The sequence below is a fragment of the Larimichthys crocea genome, unplaced genomic scaffold (assembly GCF_000972845.2).
Source record: "Larimichthys crocea isolate SSNF unplaced genomic scaffold, L_crocea_2.0 scaffold208, whole genome shotgun sequence".
Classification (NCBI taxonomy): Eukaryota; Metazoa; Chordata; class Actinopteri; family Sciaenidae; genus Larimichthys; species Larimichthys crocea.
Window position 1 is genome coordinate 20,698 of NW_020852774.1, and position 22,387 is coordinate 43,084.

The 22,387-nt window shown below is 40.6% G+C and overlaps 1 protein-coding gene across 2 annotated transcripts in view; it reads left to right on the forward strand.

Annotated features, from left to right (window-relative positions):
• LOC104939035 (dihydropyridine-sensitive L-type skeletal muscle calcium channel subunit alpha-1) overlaps nt 1–22,387 on the forward strand; it is a 94,544-nt gene that overhangs the window by 12,259 nt on the left and 59,898 nt on the right. The gene's annotated exons all lie outside the window — the stretch shown is intronic.

The window sequence follows — 22,387 nt, forward strand, 5'->3', positions numbered from 1 at the left end:
TGCACCCTTAGGAAGACGGTCTCACACTGGTCATGGTCTAGCTGAGGTAGAGTCCGGAACCGTGGGTCGAGCACAGTGCACTCCAGCAGATAGTTGAAGGCATCCCCACTGTATCTGTTTGCAATATTTGTGAGGATTGCTGTCTTTGTGTTGGCCACAGTGGTGGAATCTCCATCATCTGGTGTCATGCTCTGTTCAATCATGCTCTTCAGTGGCACAATGAGAGACACTGTGGGACTCTTCTCCTCACACCAACACTGTGGTGCAGTCTTCAAAGGTTGCAACAGCTTTACAAGGTCTTCAGCACCTCTGACATCGCAGCTGTCAAGTGTGTCAATGCTGGGCGTTTTGTTTCAACCTGGTGCTTTGTAGAGCTGCTGTTATGGCAGCTTGCTGCTGCGAGGTAACGGACAGCATTCCAAGGTACTGTTCCACCTCGAGTAATGTCCATGATCAATTTGTGTGATGGCAATTTTAGCTGCTTCTGTTTGGAAATTAAGACCGCGGCAGCTGTTGAGCTCCGATGAAAAAAAGCAGCCACACTCTCACTCGCCCGAGCAAACGAGCGCGCGGGGAACACCGAGCCAGCTTGGGTTGCAAGATTTATAGTGTGCGCAAACACTTGATGTGCGGCTTCAACCCTGCCTTGCGCACGGCCACATCCATGTTACGTGCATTGTCAGTAACAATGGTGAGTCTGGGTTGGGTTTTTTTAAGCTCCCAGTCAGTAACAGCTGTCTGTAAACTTCACCTATGTTAGCCCCCCGTGTGGGACTCGAAAAAGTGGGCGAGTCTGTAGTACACATTTCCATTTTCCAGTCCCTGTTGACTGTGTGTTGCTGTAATTGTGATGTAGCTTTGTGTACTTCTAGACGTCCAGCCGTCTGTTGTTATGGGATGCTCACTGCGTCTTTCAGGATCTGCACAATCTGCTCTTTGACTCTTCGTAGAGTTTCGGAATTACTGTACGAGTAAAAGGGTGCGTGATGGGATAGTGTATTTGGGTTCTAGGGGTGTGAGAAGGCGCCGGAATCCTTTATTTTCTACCACAGAAAATGGCCTCATATCAGCAGCAATGAAAACAACTATGTCTCCTCGTTATTGCTGTGGCTCTGGCGCTTGACGGTGTGGAGTTGAGGTCCGAATGTGGTGCGTCAGCGTTGTCTGTTTTTTTGCCGTTTTCTTCAGTGCAGTTGTGGATTTGAGTACTGCGCTGTGGTGGGCTGTAAATGTCTTTGCATTGTGCTGTATAGCAGCTGGTATGGCATGTTTAGCTTGCAGTGTCCTGCATATTGTCCGTGTCTTATCACTTACTCTCTTGCCATTTAATCATCTCTGCCGGAAACCCAAAATGCTGCCAGACAAAAGATTTGAAAGTGGGGGGGCATCTTCCATTCCAATACCTGTTTTTTCCGACCATTCGGCTGCTGTTGGATCACAATTTAAAAGTGGCGGGGGCGTCGCAAATAGTTATGCATATGTTTTCCAGCTGCTTGTTGGACACAAATCTCTCGAGACCGATTTCCAATCCGACGAGAAATCTCGCAAATTTTCATCTCGCGAGATCTCGTCAACACGAGATCTACGTCACAACCCCTAATGATGAATAATAGTATGAACAATACAAAGAATTGAATTCTCAACACTCCTCAATTAGACATTAAATAGCCTACAGCAAACACGAGAAAAAATGTTAAGACTTTGCACATTAAATTTTTAAGACAAAAGGGGACTACATTGCCTCATTTCCACTGCAGATACGGCTTTGCTCAACTGAACCCGCTTGGAACAATTCAATTTTAGTTTCTTAATGGCAAAGGGTGATATACCTGGTACATGTTTTGGTATCACAATCGGCCCACTGATGGTACTGATACCACTGAGGGGGTGTACTATCTTGTAATGGAAACAAGACTGAGAAAAGTAATTTTGCACCAAAGTGAGTTGAGCCAAGTAGTACCATGCTGTGAAGATGAGACTAAGCAACAGTACTAATAGTGACAGCAGAGGCTTCACATCAACAACATAACAATGTGAGTTGAGTTGTTCACTTAACTTCTACTTCACTATCACATTACTTAATATGTGTCACAACGGAGTGATATGTTGGTGTTCTTGTTTTGTCTGTTGACTTCCTCTTCTTATTTTGAAATTTACCTGCCCTCCTCGTTTCAGATCATTGCCCTTCCCTTTGTCACCTTTGTGCCGTGATTCCTGATTGTCTCCACCTGTTCCCCATTACCCATCTGTGTGTGGTCTATATAGGGGGTGTCATTGTTAGTCAATTATTGTCAGCCTCCCTGGAGAGATTTCAGTTCTTGGTTATAGTGTAGTTCTCCTTCTGGAGACTCCTTTTAGAGTTTCACAGCCTTTTTGTTTAGGATCACTCTGTCGAGAGTCCATAAAAAATAAAATCTGCTCACTAACACACAGCTTCTGAGTCCTTGATTGAGTTACGGCCTGACAATATGGAATTGTACTCAGTCAACATGTTTTCCTGACTCCTCCAGGTTTTCAGTTTGCCATGTTATGTCCAGTGTTTAAAAGCAATGTACCAACCGTGGACTAGCCATAAGGAATTTTATGATTACGAGAAGTGGTAAAATGAAAAGTGAAAAATGCTGTTAAATTGATTATTGTCTGGTCTTCTATATTTCATAATCATTAATTAGTAACTGATTAAAAAATCCAACTCATCTGTCTTTGGGTGCAGATTTGTAGTGGTTTCCTAACGGAAAGCTTTCAGTTTTCTGAGATCACATATGAACACACACGATTTGGTATGAACAGGTAAGGCCCCTGTGGTGCAATCGCTAACACTCCCCTAAAAGCTTCACTATAGATTTAATCAAGGTCTTACAGGGACACTGACGCACATATGAGGTACGCCTGGTTAACATATAGAGGTTGTTTGTGAGTATAACTTCTTGTTGGCATTCATGGAATTATGACTATGACTGCATATGGCATTTACTGCTTGAACTCATCAAACATTTAATTCTGGAGCACATTTGAATATATTAACTACTACACTAAAGTCATAACAACTTCCTGTTTAATATTGAAACATTGAATTTCACTGCGTATCACAGACACGGAAAACAGAAAAAGAAAAACAAACTCTGTTCTAATGTACAAACAAGTCAGTACTTGCATGTTTCCTCAGTCATTTTGTCAGGATCCGTGCAGGCATAGAACTTGCCCTGGGAAAGTAACAAAGTTACTTTATAGAAAGCAGATAGACAATGTTATTTATATTACCAAATCTTTGTTAACAATCAGTATGATAGGTAATTTTTCTTTCTCTTCTCACTTGAAAAGTTGGACTCCAATGCAGGCAAACATGAAATCCAGTAGCATGGTGACCAGTACAATATTTTCCAATGGTCTTGACAGCAACAAATACACACTGGACCACATGCTACAAAGGCAGAGATATCACAAAGAGATGATAATTAAAGTCAGTATGAGGCCATTTTAAAGCTGCCTGTCTATTAAGAATAGGTATGTCATACCTTGAGTCCCTTTGCTCTGTTAATAGCCCTCAGAGGTCGGAGCACCCTTAACACTCGTAAGAATCTTCACACTGAGATGGCACTGGATCGGGGTGATAAAACAGAGGCACATGAACATATACCCATGTGTCGTTTTTATTCCTGGCAAATACTACGTACATGTTTTAGTATTGGTTAGTCCAATGTGTTATATGACTTAGGTCTAGTTTGTTTTTGATGTGACAATCTTTCTCCGGCCCTTAGAATGTGTGTAAAGGTGACAAGAACAAGCAGCACCCTATGGATTGGTTCATTCATAAGCATTGGTGCCTCGGGATTGGACCAATGGACATTAGCCTTTTTAAATTCCAGCTGACATTAACCTAAAGCAAGAGTTTTTCAGTGTCCCATTGTGATTATTTTTATCTTGTTCCACTGACAGGGTGAAAAGATAATACAGTGGGATTCCACGTGTAATTATGCTAATTGCATCTAGTTATCAAATGTAACTGGTAATAAATATATAACAATTTACACAATTAGCAATTCTGGCAGCATCCTTCTTTTTTATAGATTTCTTATAGGTCTCCATTAAACACCTGTTCCTCCTGACTGAAGTATGCAGCACACAATCACTCCATTTTGGTGCAGAAGAAAACTGAAATGATGCATCAAATGCCCCTTTTAATGAAAATGTTCCCGAGCCGAAGAAGCAACCTGTTAATGATGAAAATTGATAACCCATCCATGCTACTGATGCTCTGATGTCTGCTGTGTCTGATTTGTTGAGCCAGCTCATACAAAGGAGGTTTGGCTATGTCAAGCTTGTCAAACCTTGGGTCTTCTTCACCTCTTCCATAACACAATAAGCTAGCATAGCTAGTCTGTGTGTGTTGCTATGTAGAGTTTTATATAATGTTAACATGTGTGTAAAGGGCCTTGGGAGTGGGAGAGTAGGGGGTCATTGCGTTATATCAAATGCAGGAGTCAAAAAAAAAAAAAGAACACACAGCTCGTTGCATGAAGAGGAGTTATATTTTTAGAGTCCACTATACTCCATGCCCATTGAGAGGAGGGATACACTGACCACCAGAAGATCAAGATGTTGAATGAGTTCCGGCAGAAAGATCCTTTGTGAAAAATGGGCACCATATGTTGTCATCATAAAAAGAACAATGATTTGCATTAACCAAAGACCACAAATTCCTGCCACTAGTTAGCAGTTATCAAGCACAACACAAAAAATAGAATCGGTAAAACAAATCATTTATTGTTGTCTGAAACTCTTTAGTCCTTGAGTAAGTAAGTAATTCTGAGGTTATTGTGATGTTGATAATAAATGAAAATAAAGTTGTTTCTTCTTTAATTATATCTGTAATAAGAATAAAATAAAGTAGAAATCCTATGTTTACATGGTAACACATGCTTCGAAGTTACGTAACCAGCACATCCTTTTTCCAGTTATATATATTATATAGATTATATATATATTACTATATATAGAAATAGATATATAAATATATAATATATATAGATCTATATATAGTATGCATATAATACTCAGACATCTTTTGTGCTCTGGTTACTGCATAATGGCAATTCAGACTCAAGCTCAATTTTGTCCTTCATTTACATATTTTTGGAAACAAGTTGGTACAGTACCTTGTCTGGAGGCACGTTTTGCTTTTCCTGATGGTTTTGATACGCGTTTGTTCACAAGGTAATTTGGCCAGGTTTGGACAATGTACATCCTTACAAGTTCTGTGATGATCAGTGAGAGAATTGGATATGTTCCAGTTAGAGCAGTTTGTAATCGTCTAAGGTGTGATACCACTCTGGATACACAATTTATGTTGAAGTGTGTGAACGCTGTTTTGAACACATTTTTGGGGTGTGAAATCCAAAACTGAACTGAATAGTTTCTTCGTATTAATGGTTGTTTTTAACTATAAATTCCACGTTTCTTAAAAAATATGAAAATACTGTACTTAACAGATATGTGCTTGGGATACCATATGCCAACGTTTCACGTTGTTCCGTTTGGTCCACAGCCGTAAACTCCTCGACACCACTGCTTGGCACACTTTGGTTAGGGGACCATGGCATTGTCGTAGATCACTGAGTTTTACGGGTTAAAATATGCAAAGATGCTTGTTTGACAATGCACTGATGTTTGTCCTCGACTGGAAGGGGAACTACACAAATACAGAGAAGAGTAATGGTTTTTAAGCATTTACACCGAGAAGTAGCATGAGGCAACATGATCTGAACAAAGGAAATATATACCTATGGTAATAAAAAACACTAAATGGAATAGGTTACAGCTTTGAAACTACAACACAGTCATAAAGAAATAGAACGTACAACAGTAGGCCCATGGGTACAAGTTAAGAGAAAAGCCAGCACAAATCCGTTAATTTCCTACGATGCGAACTTAACTGTTCTGTTGCAGATTTGATAGAACTGACCTATTGGGAGCTGCATCACACAAACCTCTGCACACACTGTCTTAATTGTGACTAGCAAACAACAAGTTGCCACCGTAGCGTGTAGATAGTCCAATCGGAATCAGGCAAGTATTACTACAAGCTAATCAGGGAATTTTGCTGATCTGGAGGTAAAGCTGTGGAGAAAAACTTGATGTGCTAGAAAAAAAACGTGACTACAATTTTGGAACCTCAGCATGCCAATTTTAGTTGTTAATCACATAAAAACTAAACTCAACACAAAGATATTTTCTTTTTCAAATTGTCCCCAGTGTAATGAGAAATAAAATCCTTTGGATAGAAGTGCAGTCTACATTGATATCAGTAACACCCCATTAGTATGAGTAGGAATGGTACAGTATTTTACTGGCAGTCACATGCTACCCCATAAACACCACAACCCCTGTCTCCTGTCAGACCAATATACAGAAAAATTCTGTTGTGGTATAAAAGAGATCACAAAAAGGAAGATACCAAAAAAGTAGTTTTTCCCCACCACTATTTCCACTGCAACAAGCATCCACTGCCACAGGATATATGTTTAAGATGAAATAATTCCAATCATTTGTGTCACGTCGTGCTGTTGTAGTGATCCAAGATGTACCAGCATGTTTTCACTCTATTCCGTATTTTCATGCATGGACAATAGAGAGTCCCTGACAGGAAGTGTCATATGAGACATTGTAATGTAATGATTGAAAATTAAACAAGAAAGATGACAATAATTCACTGAAGTAGTGTTCCTAAGCCTTTGTGTAAGAAGAGCATGTGGTTCACATACGGTGAGGTCAAGCTGGGTTTTTTGTTTTTCGTCATTGATCGTCACCAAGCCAATTCCAGTCTTTGCATAGTCATAGCGTTTTTGCTTGTGGGTTTTTTTTCTCTCCCAATCCTCGATAGAGTGATTTTTTTTTGTTGTAATTTTACATTAGTCCTATAGCCTTTTTGTTCAGAGTGTTTATTTGCTGTTTTTTTTCAGCCTCCCTTTAAAGGATTGCAATTATGTTTTGCAGCTTTTGATTTTTCATCATTGCGCGAGTGATTTTGATTTGATACTTTCATAACCAGTTTAGAGAGTTTTTACCTCCTTTTGAGTAGATTTTGTTTTCCTTAGGTAGGTCTGTTTCCATAGCTATTGTTGCATCACGTCTGTCGAGAGGGTTTTGTTTGGGTCCAAATAAATCAGCTCACTGACAACCATTGTGGTGGAGTCCTGTTTTGAGTCCGGGCTACAGCCTGCGTGCGATAGCAAAACTCATAGATATATAACATATTACTTAACTTCTCCACATTTAAAACCCATCCAGATGGGCAACCTGTTGGAACACATGCCCATGCACAGGGTCAAACACATCAAAGTTGACAGATGCCCATTCATTGGTAGTGGTGGGTCCATCATTCACAATAGATAGATAGAAGATAATAGATAGATAGATCATATGATAGATAGATAGATAGATAGATAGAGGAGATAGATAGATATAGATAGATAGATAGATAATAGATAATAGATAGATAGATAGATAGATATTACCTTGAGCCAGTTTCTGCTGTAACACCGAAGTGAACATAGATCAGCATAGCAACACCTAAAATGGATAATAACTAAATAGTATTTATATGGTTCGTGTATGTTTCGGTCATTGTATTTTCCCGTTCAGAAAGGAATTTAAAAAACAAAAATGAGTGGTTATTGATTTTCATTTTAAAAAATTAAATGGAGATTTCAAGTATTTTTCTTTTATCAGGGTCAAGAAGGGAATAAACTAAACTTTAAAAAAACTCTTTGGATTTTCATGTCCTGTTTCTAAAAACAAAGAGAAAGTCATAAAGAAACAGAAACGAAGCGATCGTTGTTTCCATATTGAATTTTTTAAAATAAATAAATAACCACCATTTGTTTTGTATTTTTAATATCCTTTTCTGAACATAAAATCTAATGACCAAAATAATCGGACATATATAAGATGGCACTGTAATTTTTTTTCAATTGCAGTGAAATTCCATGCTAAAATTACAAATGAAACAAGCAACGTTACCTGGTTCCAAGGACATAGTGGCAATGGGGATTCCTCAGCAGGCTAATGAAATAGATGACAGTAGATGAAAGGAGGATGATGGTTGGAAAAGTAGTTGCATTGATAATACGATGGCGAGTTTCCGGAACCTGAAATAGGTAAAAAGCAGGTTAATTTAACCAGAGATTGGACTGGACGAAGCGTATTTCCCCTACCCTACATGGGTAAATGGGTAAATTTACAGATGACTATAAAATTTAAATCAAATCAATGTTATTGGGATAGCCAAGGCCAAAGTAACATTTGCATCAGAGGGCCTTGACAATCTGTACAGGAAGTTGCACCCTCTGTCCTTAGACACTTGTTTCGAGTGAGGAAAAACTTGCCCACAAAAACCCTTTTAACAGGGAAAAAATGTGGAAGAAATAAGGTACTATGAGCTCTTGGTAGATAAGATGTTGCCTGACCATGAAGAGCTTTATAAGTAGGAGAAGATTTTTAAATTCTTTATATGTAGATAAATACTTAGTGGAGCAGCCTAATAGATAAAGAAGGACAGTAGTCCAGCCTAGAATAACAAACGGGGACTATAGTTTTGCTGCATCTCTGCTTGAGACACGTTGAGTCTGAGTTGCATGTAAGTAAGTTGAAGAATGCGCATCGAGATTTGTTTTATGTGGAAGTTAAGGGAAAAATCCTATCAAAAAACTCCAGATTGGAGTGTACGTGGAGCTGGAGGGCAAGGGTGATCAATCTAATAACTAAGGTCTCTAGAAAGAGAGTTTCGTGAGTGTTTGGGGGTCCAATTACAAGAACTGCAGTTTTGTTCTGAATTTAACATCAGAAAATTGTAGGTCATCCCACTTTTATATCCTTAAGGCATGCTTGGGAGTTTAGTTAAACTGATTGGGGGTTTCATCAGGCTTGATCGATAAATATAATTGTGTAAAATGCATAACAATAAAAATTGATAGAGTGATTCCATAATGATGAGTGGGCGTTTTTTAAGAAGAGGTTTAATTACAGCTAACTTAAAGGACTGTGGTAACATATCCTGATATAGGATATGTAACCACAGGTAACAGATGATGTATAGAGTAAAACAATCCTTGAGCACCCTGGTTGGGATGGGGTCTAAGAGACAGTTGACAACTTTAATGGAGAGATTATTAAGTTCTTATGAAGGTCGATGGGAGAAAAAGAGTCTAATAACATATCAGGTTGTTCTTGTCTCTAATAGTTTATACTTTTATCATTAAAGACGCTTCATGAGTCTACTTAGACCGAAATGAATAGATGGCGGCCGTAGAGCTGTGAGTCTCTTTTAGCCTGGATACAGTGCTGAAGAGAAACTGGGGTTGTACGTATTCTCTCCTGATTAATGAAGAGTAGTTAGACTTCGAGCATTACAGAGAGCCTTCCTGTATGTTTTGGAGAGTTCTCGCAACTAGACAAGATGTCTCCAAGTTTAGTGGCACAACCATTTGCAATTCAGATGTACGTGTCTCTTGTGTTAATTTACGAAGTCGGCTGGCTAGACAGGACAAACTTTGGTAGGCATGGAGGAATTGCATCTTGACTGTGACAAACGAGATTGATCTAAGATATGACTTAAACCAGCTTAGGGCGGTGTCCTTTGATGCCAATTTTCCTGTCTCTGTAAAGAATTTGAGGGTCAATGGTGTCAACTGTGGCACTAAAAGATCGAACAGGACAGTACAGAGAGGAGTCTTTGTCTGAATCCATTAGGAGGTGTTTGTAACTTTGCACTAATGGGCTTCTGTGCTATGATGCACTCTAAATCCCTGACTGAAAATCCTCAAATAGACGATTGTTAGGGAGGAAAAGTCCACACATCGGATTAGCTACAGCTTTCTCAGTATCTTAGAAGAAAAGGGAAGGTTTTGATATCGGTCTGTAGGTGGCTAAGACCTCTGGGTCTAGAAGAGTGGCTTTTTAAGAAGAAGGTGTAATTACAGCTACCTTATAGGACTGGGTGGTCTATCTTGTAATAAAGACTGAATGAATCATATCCAATAAAGAATGACTAACTATAGGTAAACATCCTTGACAGCCTGTTGGGATGGGGTACTAGAGACAAGGTTGACGGCTTAGCTGCAAAAATGTTAAAGTCATTTGATGAAGTCGAGTGGAGAAAAACAGTCTAAATACATAACAGGTTTTACAAGCTGTTTCAAACTTGCTGTATCAAAGAATGGAGATCAATGCCCTGTGAGGGCAAGAGGGGACGATTTTGTATCTCTAATATTATAATTTTTTATCATTAAAGAGCTCAATGAAGTCAATTGCCTACTTAGACTAAAGGAAATAGATGGCTCAATAGACTGTGGTTCTCTTTAGCCTGGCTACAGTGGCTGAAAGAGAAACGCTGGGGGTTGTTCTTATTCTCCTCTAAGAATGAAGGAGTAGTGGATCTCGAGCATTACGGAGAGCCTTCCTGTAGTTTTAAGATTATCTGGCCAAGAAAGACGAGATTCTTCCATTAGTGGCACGCCATTTGGGCCGTTTCAGATTTTACGCGTCGCTTTGTTTTAATTTACCGAGTCTGCTGGCTAGACCATGGTGCGAACCTCCTTTGTTTAATTGTCTTCTTTTCAGAGGTGCCAATAGAGTCTAAGTTGTCCGTATGAGCCTGTAGTCTATCAACAAGATGATCTATTTTGTGAGGGGCGAAAGGAAGCATACAAGTCCTCTGTTACATTGAGACTGCATTGAATTCAATGCGGAAGGAATCACTTCCTTAATGTTGGTAAAGCACTATCAGATAAACATCTGCTGTAAGGAGTTTTCGGCAACAAAGGCTTATAGTCCAGTAGTAGGAACTCAAAGGTTATTAAAAATGGTCAGACAGAATAGATCTATGGAAAGACTATTAAAATATTTATAAAAAATTTTCGATGCCATAGAGAGAACAAAGATCAAGAGTGTGGTTCAACGTGAGTCGGTTTATTTACACTCTGACAAAAGGCCGATTGAGTCTGATAAGAGATAAACACAGTACTACTAAGAGATCCTTGTGGTTGTCCACATGATGTAAAATCAACTACAATAATTACGTTATCTGTTTAAAGGATCAAGCTGATGCAAATTCTGCAAATTCGATAAAAAGTCAGAATAAGGACCAGCAGGAGCTCGATATACTGTAAAAATAAAAATTGGCTGCAAAAATGTTTTCCAGTTGGGGGTGAGTGAGGCTAAGAACAAGACTTTCAAAATGAATTATAATTTTATTTAGTTTTTAGGAATTTATAATAGACTTAATTGGGCTCCAACTCCAAACAACCTCGACGTAATTCGAGGAATATGAGGATTAACATGACTGGGAGGAAGTGGATTTCATTCAAGCTAACATATTCATCCTCCTGCAGCCAGGTTTTCAGTGAGGCAAAACAATCAATGCATAATCAGATGATGAAGTCACATTGCTAAGACAGATGTAGATGACAAAGACATGATATTCAGGAGTCCACATTTAATTCTCCTTATTTGGTGACTGTTGGAGAGGTGTGGATTTGATTGTTATTAAGTTTTTTATGATGAACTCCTCTTCTGTCTGTTTTTAAGCTTAAATAATGTAGGTGGACGGGGGAACAGACACAGTCGCTATACAAAGACTGGGTGGGCATCTGCTCTCATGGAGGCACGAGAATTGTGTAAGACTGCAGCTCGCGTCCTGGTCTCAACTCTGGTTGTTCACGACTTTGTACGACGAATAAAAGTGGCCATGTTTTTCTAGAGTATGAGAGCGGCCAAGCCAAAGGGGGATGGATGCCGTCGCCTCCTAATCAGACCAGGTTTTTTTCCCCAGAAAGGTGTCCAATTTGCAAGGAAGCCACATCGTTTTGCGGACACCTCCTCAACAGCCAGTGTAAAAATAACAAATGGGGCTAAACATGTCATCACTGTCACATTGGGGAGGGGATGCAGAGAAAACTATGTAGTCATCGTTTTGGCATATTCACACACCTATGGAAACATTAATTAGTGACCTACGATTGGTGTAACCGGTGTCAGTTTCCAAAAAGACTCGATGTCGCCCGCTCTGGCACCTGGGATGCATTTAACTATGGCCCCTGGTGGGGCGCGAATTCACTTTCGGACTAATGACTGGCCAATGCCAGAGTTTTGGACTCTCAGCGAAGTTTTTGCTGAGTGGGTAAATCTGTTAGAAACGTGGAGCGGTGTGGTTGGTGTAACGTGGGACCCTTCAGTTTTGGGGGCTATGCCTCCTCGAACAGTCACCCAGCCTCCCGGCTGATCGGGAACTACCGGGGGACGGCTAGCTGAAGATACCTGTGGTGGTACTGCACTGGCTACAGGGGACTGGCTAACTAATCTAGCTACCGGACTGTGTCGGTGGTGCGGTACCGTGCCTCTAACTCACTACCCTCGCCTCCAAGCTACAAATAAACTACATCTATTACAAGTACGTTACCCACTAAGGAGACGAGGAAGTAACTAAACATCGGGCAACCAGGGCAGGAAGAGAGGCAGGAGAGGAGAGAGGAGGAGAAGAGAGAGGAGGGGAAGAGAGAGCAGGGGGAGCAAGAGAACCCATTGGCTATCGCAGTTAGTGTGGCTAACAAAACTGGTGAAGATGCAGATTGTGGTCACTACAGTAAAGAGACCTGTTCGTGCACACACAGAACAAGTCCTAAGGTAGTCAGAATGTGAGATAGTTCGCGATGTGAAAATATGTGAAAAAACTGTTCAGGGTGACAGAGCAGAGAGCACCGTGCAGCAACAAAACCGGAAACCGAAGTGACACAATACATGACCGCCGTTTCCAATGAGTTGCAACTCAAAACAATTCTAAACCACAAGTTTTCTTTACCTGGATGCTGTCATTCAGGAATAGTGTGGAATTTTGTTCCCAGTGAGGAGACTGGGACTATGCACTTTTGAAGTAAGCAGAGTTTATGTTAAAAGATTTCAAGGCATTGGAAAAACTTTAAAAAACCTGGTGTCGCACGCTCACTCGTTCAGAAAGACATCAAGTTTCAGCCGATCTTTCAGCTGGGTCATGAGGCCCTCCAGCTTTGCTTAGGAAAGAAGGTGTTTCTACTCTGACTTTACAGTGAACAAGGTTTAAAGACGCAGTCTTGCATTGGGCTTCATTGAAATGAAAAATACAAAGATTCCCGGTGATGTGCAGTAGCACTGGATAACATACAAGAAGGGGCAATTTGATTAACTAGGAAGGAAATGACTCAGTGGAGTTTATTTGAACACAATCCTCCTTGTAGTTAAAGATTATTCTGCACGTCATTTTATGATGAAGTTATTCACCAGAATTCTTTCCAACTACCACATGTTACTCCAGTGAAAAAAGAACAGTGGAAGATTGTCAGAGCCTAACACATTTAGGGACTGAGATGTGGAAATTATCATCTTACATGAAAATAGATACATTATTATCAGAGTAGAGCGTGAATACAGTAGGGGGCCAAGGCCAACTTCTTTGGTTTTGTCTGATAGATATGGCTGAATACGATACAGATGATTAGCAGTGCCATTGGGCTGGCAGTGCTTCCAGACCTTCATCAAGAAATGCGTACTTCATGGGAAGATAATTGAAGGGATTTTGATGCAGAGACCATAGAATGATCTGCAGTTCATTACAGAAGAGACTTTGCTTGCCGGTGTTGAAGCCATCCAAGCCAAAGACTTGTTGCTGTCTGTGCCCAGAACATAGGTGTATTAAATATAACATAATTTCACAACATTTCTAAATTGTCTTCACACCATAGCACAAATTTTATCTGAGTCATTTAACAATTAATAATGATCAGTTTAACTATTAAATTAATCAACAACTACTGTATTTGATCATTGTGTTGAGTCAATTAAAAAAAAAAAAAGGGGGTGGGGGGGGTGGGGGGTTCTCTGAGTTCATTCACAATATCTCAATAATATTTTAATATATTTACTTTTTTTAAGTACCTGAAACAAGACAATTAAGACAGTTGAAGGCATTGATCATGACCAACATTTTTTTCACAATTTTCTAAACACAATAAATTCATTGACCATTAAAATTATAGTTTGCGGCTCTATTAAATAACAATACATTACATTTTCAACAGAGAAGCAGTGCAGTCGCATCTCAGGTTTATGTTAGTGAGACCGTTCTTCCTAAGGGTGCAGAACAAGCAGAGCAGTTGCTGCAAAAAAGGTATGACACTACGTTGATTGTGTCTGTTATCAACTAAACTTTTGTGTGTGTGTTGTCTTAGCTACTTATGAAATTTAACACCGTGTTTCCTCTGTTTTAAAGAGCACAGCTGAGGAGAGGGAAGGAGGGGCGGCAGGTGGAGCTGACTGTCCTACACACAGCGAGAGGAGGCGTGTGGGAGATGATGACACCGAAGTGGCAGGACCTGCTCCCAAAAGACAGCACTTGAGGACCTGTTGGGAGGTCTTTTCTCTACTGAGCGCAGAGGGGCCCAACAGTTCAAAACAGGCTGAGATGGAGGTGAAAACTACAGGAGAGAGGCATCTCATCCCTCTCAGTGGCTGCCCTTTGAAGTGGTGGCAAGACCACTGCTCCCGATACTTTGCTGTCTCAACTGCCAAAGCTTGCCTTGCTGTCCCTGCTACTCTGTTCCCACCCGCGAGCGCATTCTTTCCACAGCTGGAACATAGTCAATGTGCCAAAGATCCCAACTACTGCCAGAGAATGTGGCCATGCTATATTCTTAAAAAAGACATGGATGTGTAGTGTCCGTGACATACATGATACCTCTTTGTTTCACAGAGAAGAAACTTCTGTTTTGCACATGTTGTTTGCACTTGAAAAAAGGAGAAATAATTTATTGATTTTATTTTACTTTTATAAATTTTATTTTATTTCCATTTGTAGAGGAAGAAGTGACCATACTGTCAGTGACATGCTTGGTTAATCTGTTTGCACTTATTTGCAGTTGTACTGACAGAGAAGACCTTTGTTTTGCACATATGTTTGCATTGGAAAAAAAGAGAATATATATATATATATATATATATATATATTATATTTATTTATATATTATTTATTTATATTTATTTTTACTATTTCAAACTTTATATACATTTTATTTTAGTTTCAATCTGTAGAGGAAGAAGTAATAGATTAAGATTAAAATGACGTTCATTGAATGACAAGGCTTACATAGTTATCAAAAACCATGTGCAACAAAGTTAAATAAAAGTCGTTGTCCCGGCATTCATATTTGTAATTTAGTTTTCTTAAATCTCGTCTCGTCTCGATCTCGTGAACCCAATCTCGTGTCTCGTCTCGTCTCGTGAACTGGTGTCTCGTCACACCCCCTAGTCCTCACATCAAAAATACAGTTAGCCCCATTTGGGACATCTGCTGGGAGATAGTACTGGATGGTCCCACAGAAAAGTTTGGTGAAGGAGTTGAGGCACATGAGGCAGAACCAGCAAGACAGGGGAAAAATAGGTTTATCCGCAATGTTGTCACACAGCATGTCATATCACTTTTACAAGAGAGAGGACTTAAAAGGGTGAATATTAACTGGTTGGTTTGACAAGACCAAAACTACATGACACTACAACACTAAATGAGCTACAAAAGCTCACCATCTTATATGTGTGCAAGTGTCAATTTGTTTTCAAGATATAAGTAAACTTATTAATGAACAAATTAATAATTGTTTTGGCCTATCCATTATTACAGATGCAGCACTCAAAAGTTTCCTTGTTGCCGTGACTGGTCCTTCGCTGGTCCTTGACTAGTCCTTGACTTGTCCTTCGCAGGTCCGTGACAGTAATGTAATCCCCCGCAATGATGTAGTCAGTGAGGCCCCGACTGGAAACGCCCGTAAGCAGTCTGGGTGAAAACCAGCTGCAATGCCTCATTGTCCACCGGGGTGGAGCAGTGATGTTCCCTCTCACCGTGACTGTCTAAAGACACATCTGAACAGATACGCTGGGTGAGCGGGTGATCCGATCAGCTGAGACAGAGCACCTCATAGATGTGGCTAGTGGTGCAAAGATCATCATGATCCGTTCATATCGCCCACACACAGCACCAAGTGTTCTGCGGATTGGTTGATGGAAAGAAAAAGTTGTGATAAGTAACACTGAGGCAGCGCTGCAGCCGCTCGTATCTGCAAATCTATGTCACGCATACACAACATGCCAACATAAACTTGTTTTAAGAAAACTCCGCTCTTTTTTTTTGACCTTTAATGGATATGACAGCTGAAAGAAAAGAGACAGGAATGGGGGGAATGCACGCAGTAAGGGCCGTCCAATGCGAGATTCGAACCGGAGCCGCTACAACGAGGACTGTAGCCTCTACACACGAGTTATATCTGTTTGATGCTTTCTGAAGCCTGCAGTATGAAACACATTCGATTTCTGAGTATTCCTCTTGAACGCCATAGTGGCCATATTGATAGTACCTATACTGTACAGTATGTGTAACGATGTCCAGCTGTGGCTTTCACTACATGCAGATTAGGAGCGAGAGAGAGAGAGGAGAGAGCGAGAGAGAGAGTTTCAAGTTTGTTTGGTTTTAATAAAGTTTGCAATATAAGCTTACGAACCATCAAACATATATTTAGGCATTCCATGAAAGACTTTATTTGCAAGGAGGCTAAGCCAGGCACAAACAGGAGCTCGTCGAGGACATACAGACGTTTGGCAACGAGGATTCACCCATGGACTTTTGCAACGACTTATCTCTGGACTTTCAAGTTTTGTAGGCTGTTTAGTATTACAGTTACTCAAACCAGCGCTCATTTCTGCTCTGTCGATCTGTGGACACTGGGAGACCAAAAAGGCAAGGCAATGCAAGTTTATTTGTTAGCACCAATTTGTACACAAGCAATTCATAGTGCTTTACCAGAGGCCAGGAAAAACATTTGACATTAAGACAAGCAATAGCAATAGAAATAAAAATTAAAAGAGGAAGCAAATTTATTAAAAACATCAGAATGTCATTTAAAATCATTAAAATAGCAAATTTGAAAACAATTTAAAACATAGCGAATCACTGGATTATGATTAAAATTATTTAAAGTTCTTCAAAAGAGCTCAGCCATAAGCACGTGAAAATAGAAAAGTTTTTAACCTGGATTTAAAAGTGCTAAGAGTTGGGGCTGATTCAGTCCTGCTGGTAGTTTGTTCCAGTTGTGAGCAGCTAACTGCTAAATGCTGCTTCACCCGTGTCTGGTTTGAACTCTGTGGTCCACTATCTGACTGAGTCAGTAGATCTCAGAGCCCTACTGGGTCTCTATTCTACTAACATTTCGTTTATGTATTGTGGGTCTAACCATTCAGTGATTTGTAAACTAGTAGCAGAACTTTAAAATCTTTCTGTGGCTAACTGGGGCCAGTTTAAAGACTTAAGAACTGGGGTGATGTGTTCTGATCTCTTTGTTCTGGTCAAAACTCGAGCTGCTGCGTTCTGAATGAGCTGCAGCTGTTTGATACTTTTTTGGGGGATCCAGTCAAAAGACCATTACAGTAGTCAAGTCTCTGGAGATAAAGCCTGGATCAGCTTCTCCTGATCTGTTTGGGACATAAAGCCCTTAACTCTGGATATGTTCTTAAGTTGGTAGAAGGCTGTTTGGTGACTGATTTATGTGACTGTTGAAGGTCAGATCTGAGTCTATCAACACGCCCAAGGTTTCGGACTTGGTCTTTAGTTTCTAGAGACAGTAATCAAGGTGTTTACTGACAGCAACCTCCTCTCTTTATTGCCAAAAACAATTACCTCAGTTTTTTCTTGATTTAACTGAAGAAAATTTTGGTTCATCCAATTTTTGACTTGCTCTAGACAGTTACACAATGACTCTATAGGACTGCAGTCTCTGGGGACAGCGCAAGATATATCTGTGTGTCATCTGCATAACTATGATAGTTGACATTAGAATTCTGCAGAATTTGACCCAAAGGCAGCATATATAGGCTGAACAAAAGGGGTCCAAGAACTGACCCCTGAGGAACCCCACATGTCATAGCCACTCGATCTGATTGATTACTTCCAAGGTCCACAAAATAACTCCGTTCCTCCAAGTAGGACCTGACCTCTTTAGGACTGTTCCACGGAGTCCTGCCCATGTTTCCAACCTGTTCAGCAGTATGCTGTGATCCACAGTGTCAAACGCAGCACTGAGATCCAGCAGGACCAGAAACTGATACTTTGCCTGAGTCAGTGTTCAACCTTATGTCATTTAACACTCTAATAGAGCTGTTTCGTACTGTGGTGAGCTCGAAACCTGATTGAAATTTGTCAAAAAGTCCACTGGAGTTCAAGTAATTACTGAGTTGATAAAAACCACTTTCTCAACAATCTTGGCTATAAAAGGAGATTTGAGACAGGTCTGTAGTTGGTTAACTTGAAAGTATCCAGCGTTCGCTTTTTAAGAGTGGCTTGATGGCAGCTACTTTTAGGGTTTAGGAAACGTGCCTGATTGAAGTGAGCAATTTATATTTGCTGCAGATCTGTTTGGACAGATTTTACAATAGCTTTAAAAAAGTCAGATGGCATTGTGTCAAGACAGCATGTCGATGATTTAAGATGCTGAACTGTTTCTTCTATGTTTTTTTGTCAACTGTATTAAATTCTGACATAACAGTTGATTCATTCCTGGCGGTTTTAGGGATTGCGTCACTTTATCATTTTGTAGATTTGTGTGTATTTTAACCTTAAAGATCTGATTTTTTCATCGAAAAGTGAGCAAATTCATTGCATTTTTCTTTGAAGGAGTTCTGAAACTATCTCTTTTGGGGGGTTTGTAAGCTTATCAACATAAAACAGAGTGCGAGTGTTGTTGATGTTTTTATTAATAATTTTAGAAAGTGTTGCTGTCTAGCCTTGATTAACTCTCTGGTTGAAATTACTGGACTTTGTTTGTAGAGGTCGTGGTGAATTTGGAGTTTAGTTTTTCTCCATTTACGCTCTGCTTTTCTGCATTCTGTTTTCAATGCCTTTACCATCATAGTGTTCCTCCATGGTGATCTCTGTCTACTCAAGGTCATCTTAGTTTTAATAGGTGCAACAGTATCCATGACATTTGAGATTTTCCAGTTGAAATTATCCAGGAGTCATCAACTGTCTCTGCGCTCACAGTTGGTGACATTGCTATAGCCTCCATAAACTTAGCACTAGTATTCTCGTTTATTACCTTTTCCTAACAGACACGAGGTTATCTGAATGTTTGGAATTACCTGTAAGTCAAAGAACACACAGAAATGATCAGAAAGAGCCAAGTCCTTAACAACAACAGAAGAAATGTCAACACCTTTAGAGATAACCAGATCTAGAGTGTGTCCCCGAGTGTGTGTGGGCCCTTTGACGTGTTGGACAGGCCAAAGGTGTCAAGTAGAGAACAGAAGTCTTTGGTATTAGTATCCATGTTGTTGTCTATGTGAATGTTAAAATCCCCAGTTACGATAAAAAAGTTGTAGTCAGTGCAGATAACTGACATCAGATCAGCAAACTCATCAATACATTTTCCTGAGTACCTTGGTGGTCTATAAATGATTAGAAAAAGGACTTTTGGATCACCCTTCATTAAAAAATAGAGATATTCAAAAGAACTAAAATCACCAAATGTAATGTCCTTGCACTGAAATACTGATTTGAAAATGGCAGCAACACCTCCGCCCTTCTTGCCATTTCGACTCTTACTCATAAAACTGTAATTTGTTGGCGCTGCCTCATTAAGAATGGTAGCACAACTACATTCAGTCAGCCATGTTTCACTAAGAAGTAAAAAGTCTAGATTATAGGTCATAATCATGTCATTTACTATCAGTGGTTTGTTGACTAGTGATCTGATATTGAGTAGGGCTATCCTTGTGGGGATAACAGGAGACACTGGTAAGTTTCGTGGTTGACATGCTATACTCAGTAGATTGGCAGATTTAAATGAACCCTTTTTATTTCTCATCAGTTTAACCACTTTTCTGTTACCTGTCATCACAGGGATTGAGAAGGGTATCTGAACTCCATAGGGCCCTGACTTTTCCTGGTGAAGATTATTTATATCAGTATTGCAGCCTGGACCCGGCACATATCAGTCAGACTCACAGATATGATGATTCAAAGGAGGTGGGGGGGCTCGGTGACTTTTAGTCGAGTGTTGTTTCCGAGGTGGAATAGGTGGGGCTGGACGGTGTGGTAGCTTAAGGGGAGAAAATAGGGGATTTTGGCGTGGTGTTAATTGGATTCCCATATTGACAAGACTCTTCATCCTGTCTGTGAAATCCAGAAGTGGGGAGTCGTCCAGACTGAATGGAGAGAGTTGGGGGCTGGGTGGGGTCTGGGGGGGTGGAGGTTGAGTGTCCCCTGTTGGGGCTGGGGGAGACTCCACTTGTTGGGGTGAGAATAATGATGTTGCCGGTTCTTTCTGGGTCTGCTGTCCTCCCTGTTCAGTCCTAATCTCAGCGCCCTCACCAGAGCGCCGCCTTATCTGTTGTTTTGGATTGTCTTGTCTTTGGTCCTTGGCAGTGGCTGCTGGTGTCTGACGCAGAAAATAAAAAATGTTGGAGCTTAGCAGCTGTACTCCTGATTTGTTAAGGCAAAATCCATCTGCCTTAAAGAGGTGCCTGCGTTCCCAAAAGATGTTGAAATTGTCAATAAAGTTTATTGATTGAGTAGCACATGTATCTTTGAGCCATCTGTTTAGCATCATCAGCCTGCTGAATCGCTCATCTCCTCGCCGAACTGTTGGTAGAGGTCCACTGAAAAACACCTCAGTATTTAGGCATTGGACTCTCTTCATCAGATCAACAAAGTCCCGTTTTAATACCTCCGACTGTTGCTTCACAACATCGAGGGCTCCTGTGTGTATGATGAGTGATTTAACTGTTGGATGATCAGTAGCAATCTTCAGGATCTTCTTTGAAATATCAGACACCATATCTTTGGTAAAACAGAGTACTTTGGTGTTTTTCTTGCTGCAAAAGCGTTTTATCTCACCCACAGCTCCGTCACCCACTATCAGAGTTTCAGGCCCAGTCGTTAGCTCTTTCTGTGGCCTTTTAGCATATGATTTAGCTTCATACCTTTCTCTTGCGCTGGAAGATGAGCTTTCTTTTGGGGAGTCAGGATTTTGGGAAAGTGGAGCAAATCTGTTCTCTAGTAGAATCCCTGTGTCTTGGGGTGATTTGCTCTTTGTTTTTGTTGTACTTCCAGTCCATGGTTGTTTTCTCCTTGGTAGCGGGGTTGAAGATGCATTCCTGTTTGATGGCAGTGCAGGCCACTCAGTGTCATCATGAGTGTCCGGGTGCTGGGTTCTGCCTGTTAACCGTCTTCCCATATCTGAGGGAGGCAATTTGTGATGCCTGGGCTTTGCACCAAGAGAGTTCCAGAAAGGAGTTGTTGATTTAGTGCCATTTACACCTGGCTCCTGCTGCATCTTTGTGGTGCTAATTAGCTTTCTGTTAGCCTGCTTTTTCTCACTATTTTGGGACAGTGGCAGAGTGGTTTCATTCCCACATTGTCCATTTACCTCCACGTTCACTTCGAGCCGATGAATTTTAGTTTCCAGTACTGCTATCTTCTGGAGCAGTTTGTGGTAATCATCCGTGGAAAAGGGAGGCATCTTGCTGCTAATTAGCTTTTGTTAGCTGAGCTCCTCAGTCCCAGTCACGATAGTGCAGGCTTGTGCTGCTGATAGGCCACACTCACAAAATAAAACAGATTAAAATAAAAATAAAAGTGGCAGTCTTCAAGCCCATCAAGTGCAAACAATGAGAATGCTAATGAGGGGTTTGTATGGTTTACCTGGTCTAAAGCGTGCACTACAGTAAATACCTGCATAACAAAGGGCTTCCAAAACGCTCGTCTCTGCAGCTCTATGTCACGCACAACAACAACAAGCCCTCCCCTCCAAATAAACTGTTAATTAAAAAAATAAAGTCTCGCTTGTATCAGCAGGTCTGACATACAGGCCTGGCAGCCCGTGACGTCTGATGAACCGTTTTTTTAAAGGCCAACTCACACCGGACGCGGAACGGAAGCGGAACGGCACCACCGCGGTCACCGTAGCAAATAGAAGCCAGTCTAGTCAATGAGAGCACTCACACAGGGCGCGGCTCAGAACCTTGTAAATTTCAACAGAGCACTGCGCACCAGACAGGAAATCCGACACAGAATCAACATAATAAACTTCCGCCCCCTTTCAAAATAAAACACAATACGCAGTTCATGTAGCTTTTTACAACTTCACATCAACGTTACGTCATGACCGGTGGCACCAGGTGATCAAAGATCGATCAAAGGGTCTCAACGAGAGACTAATTGTTGAAGTGGAACAACACACAATCATTTATGACACAACAGATGCTTTTTATAATCTCTTCCACGTCGGAGAAGCAAAGTCAGGTGTTTGTTGTTGTTGTTTTC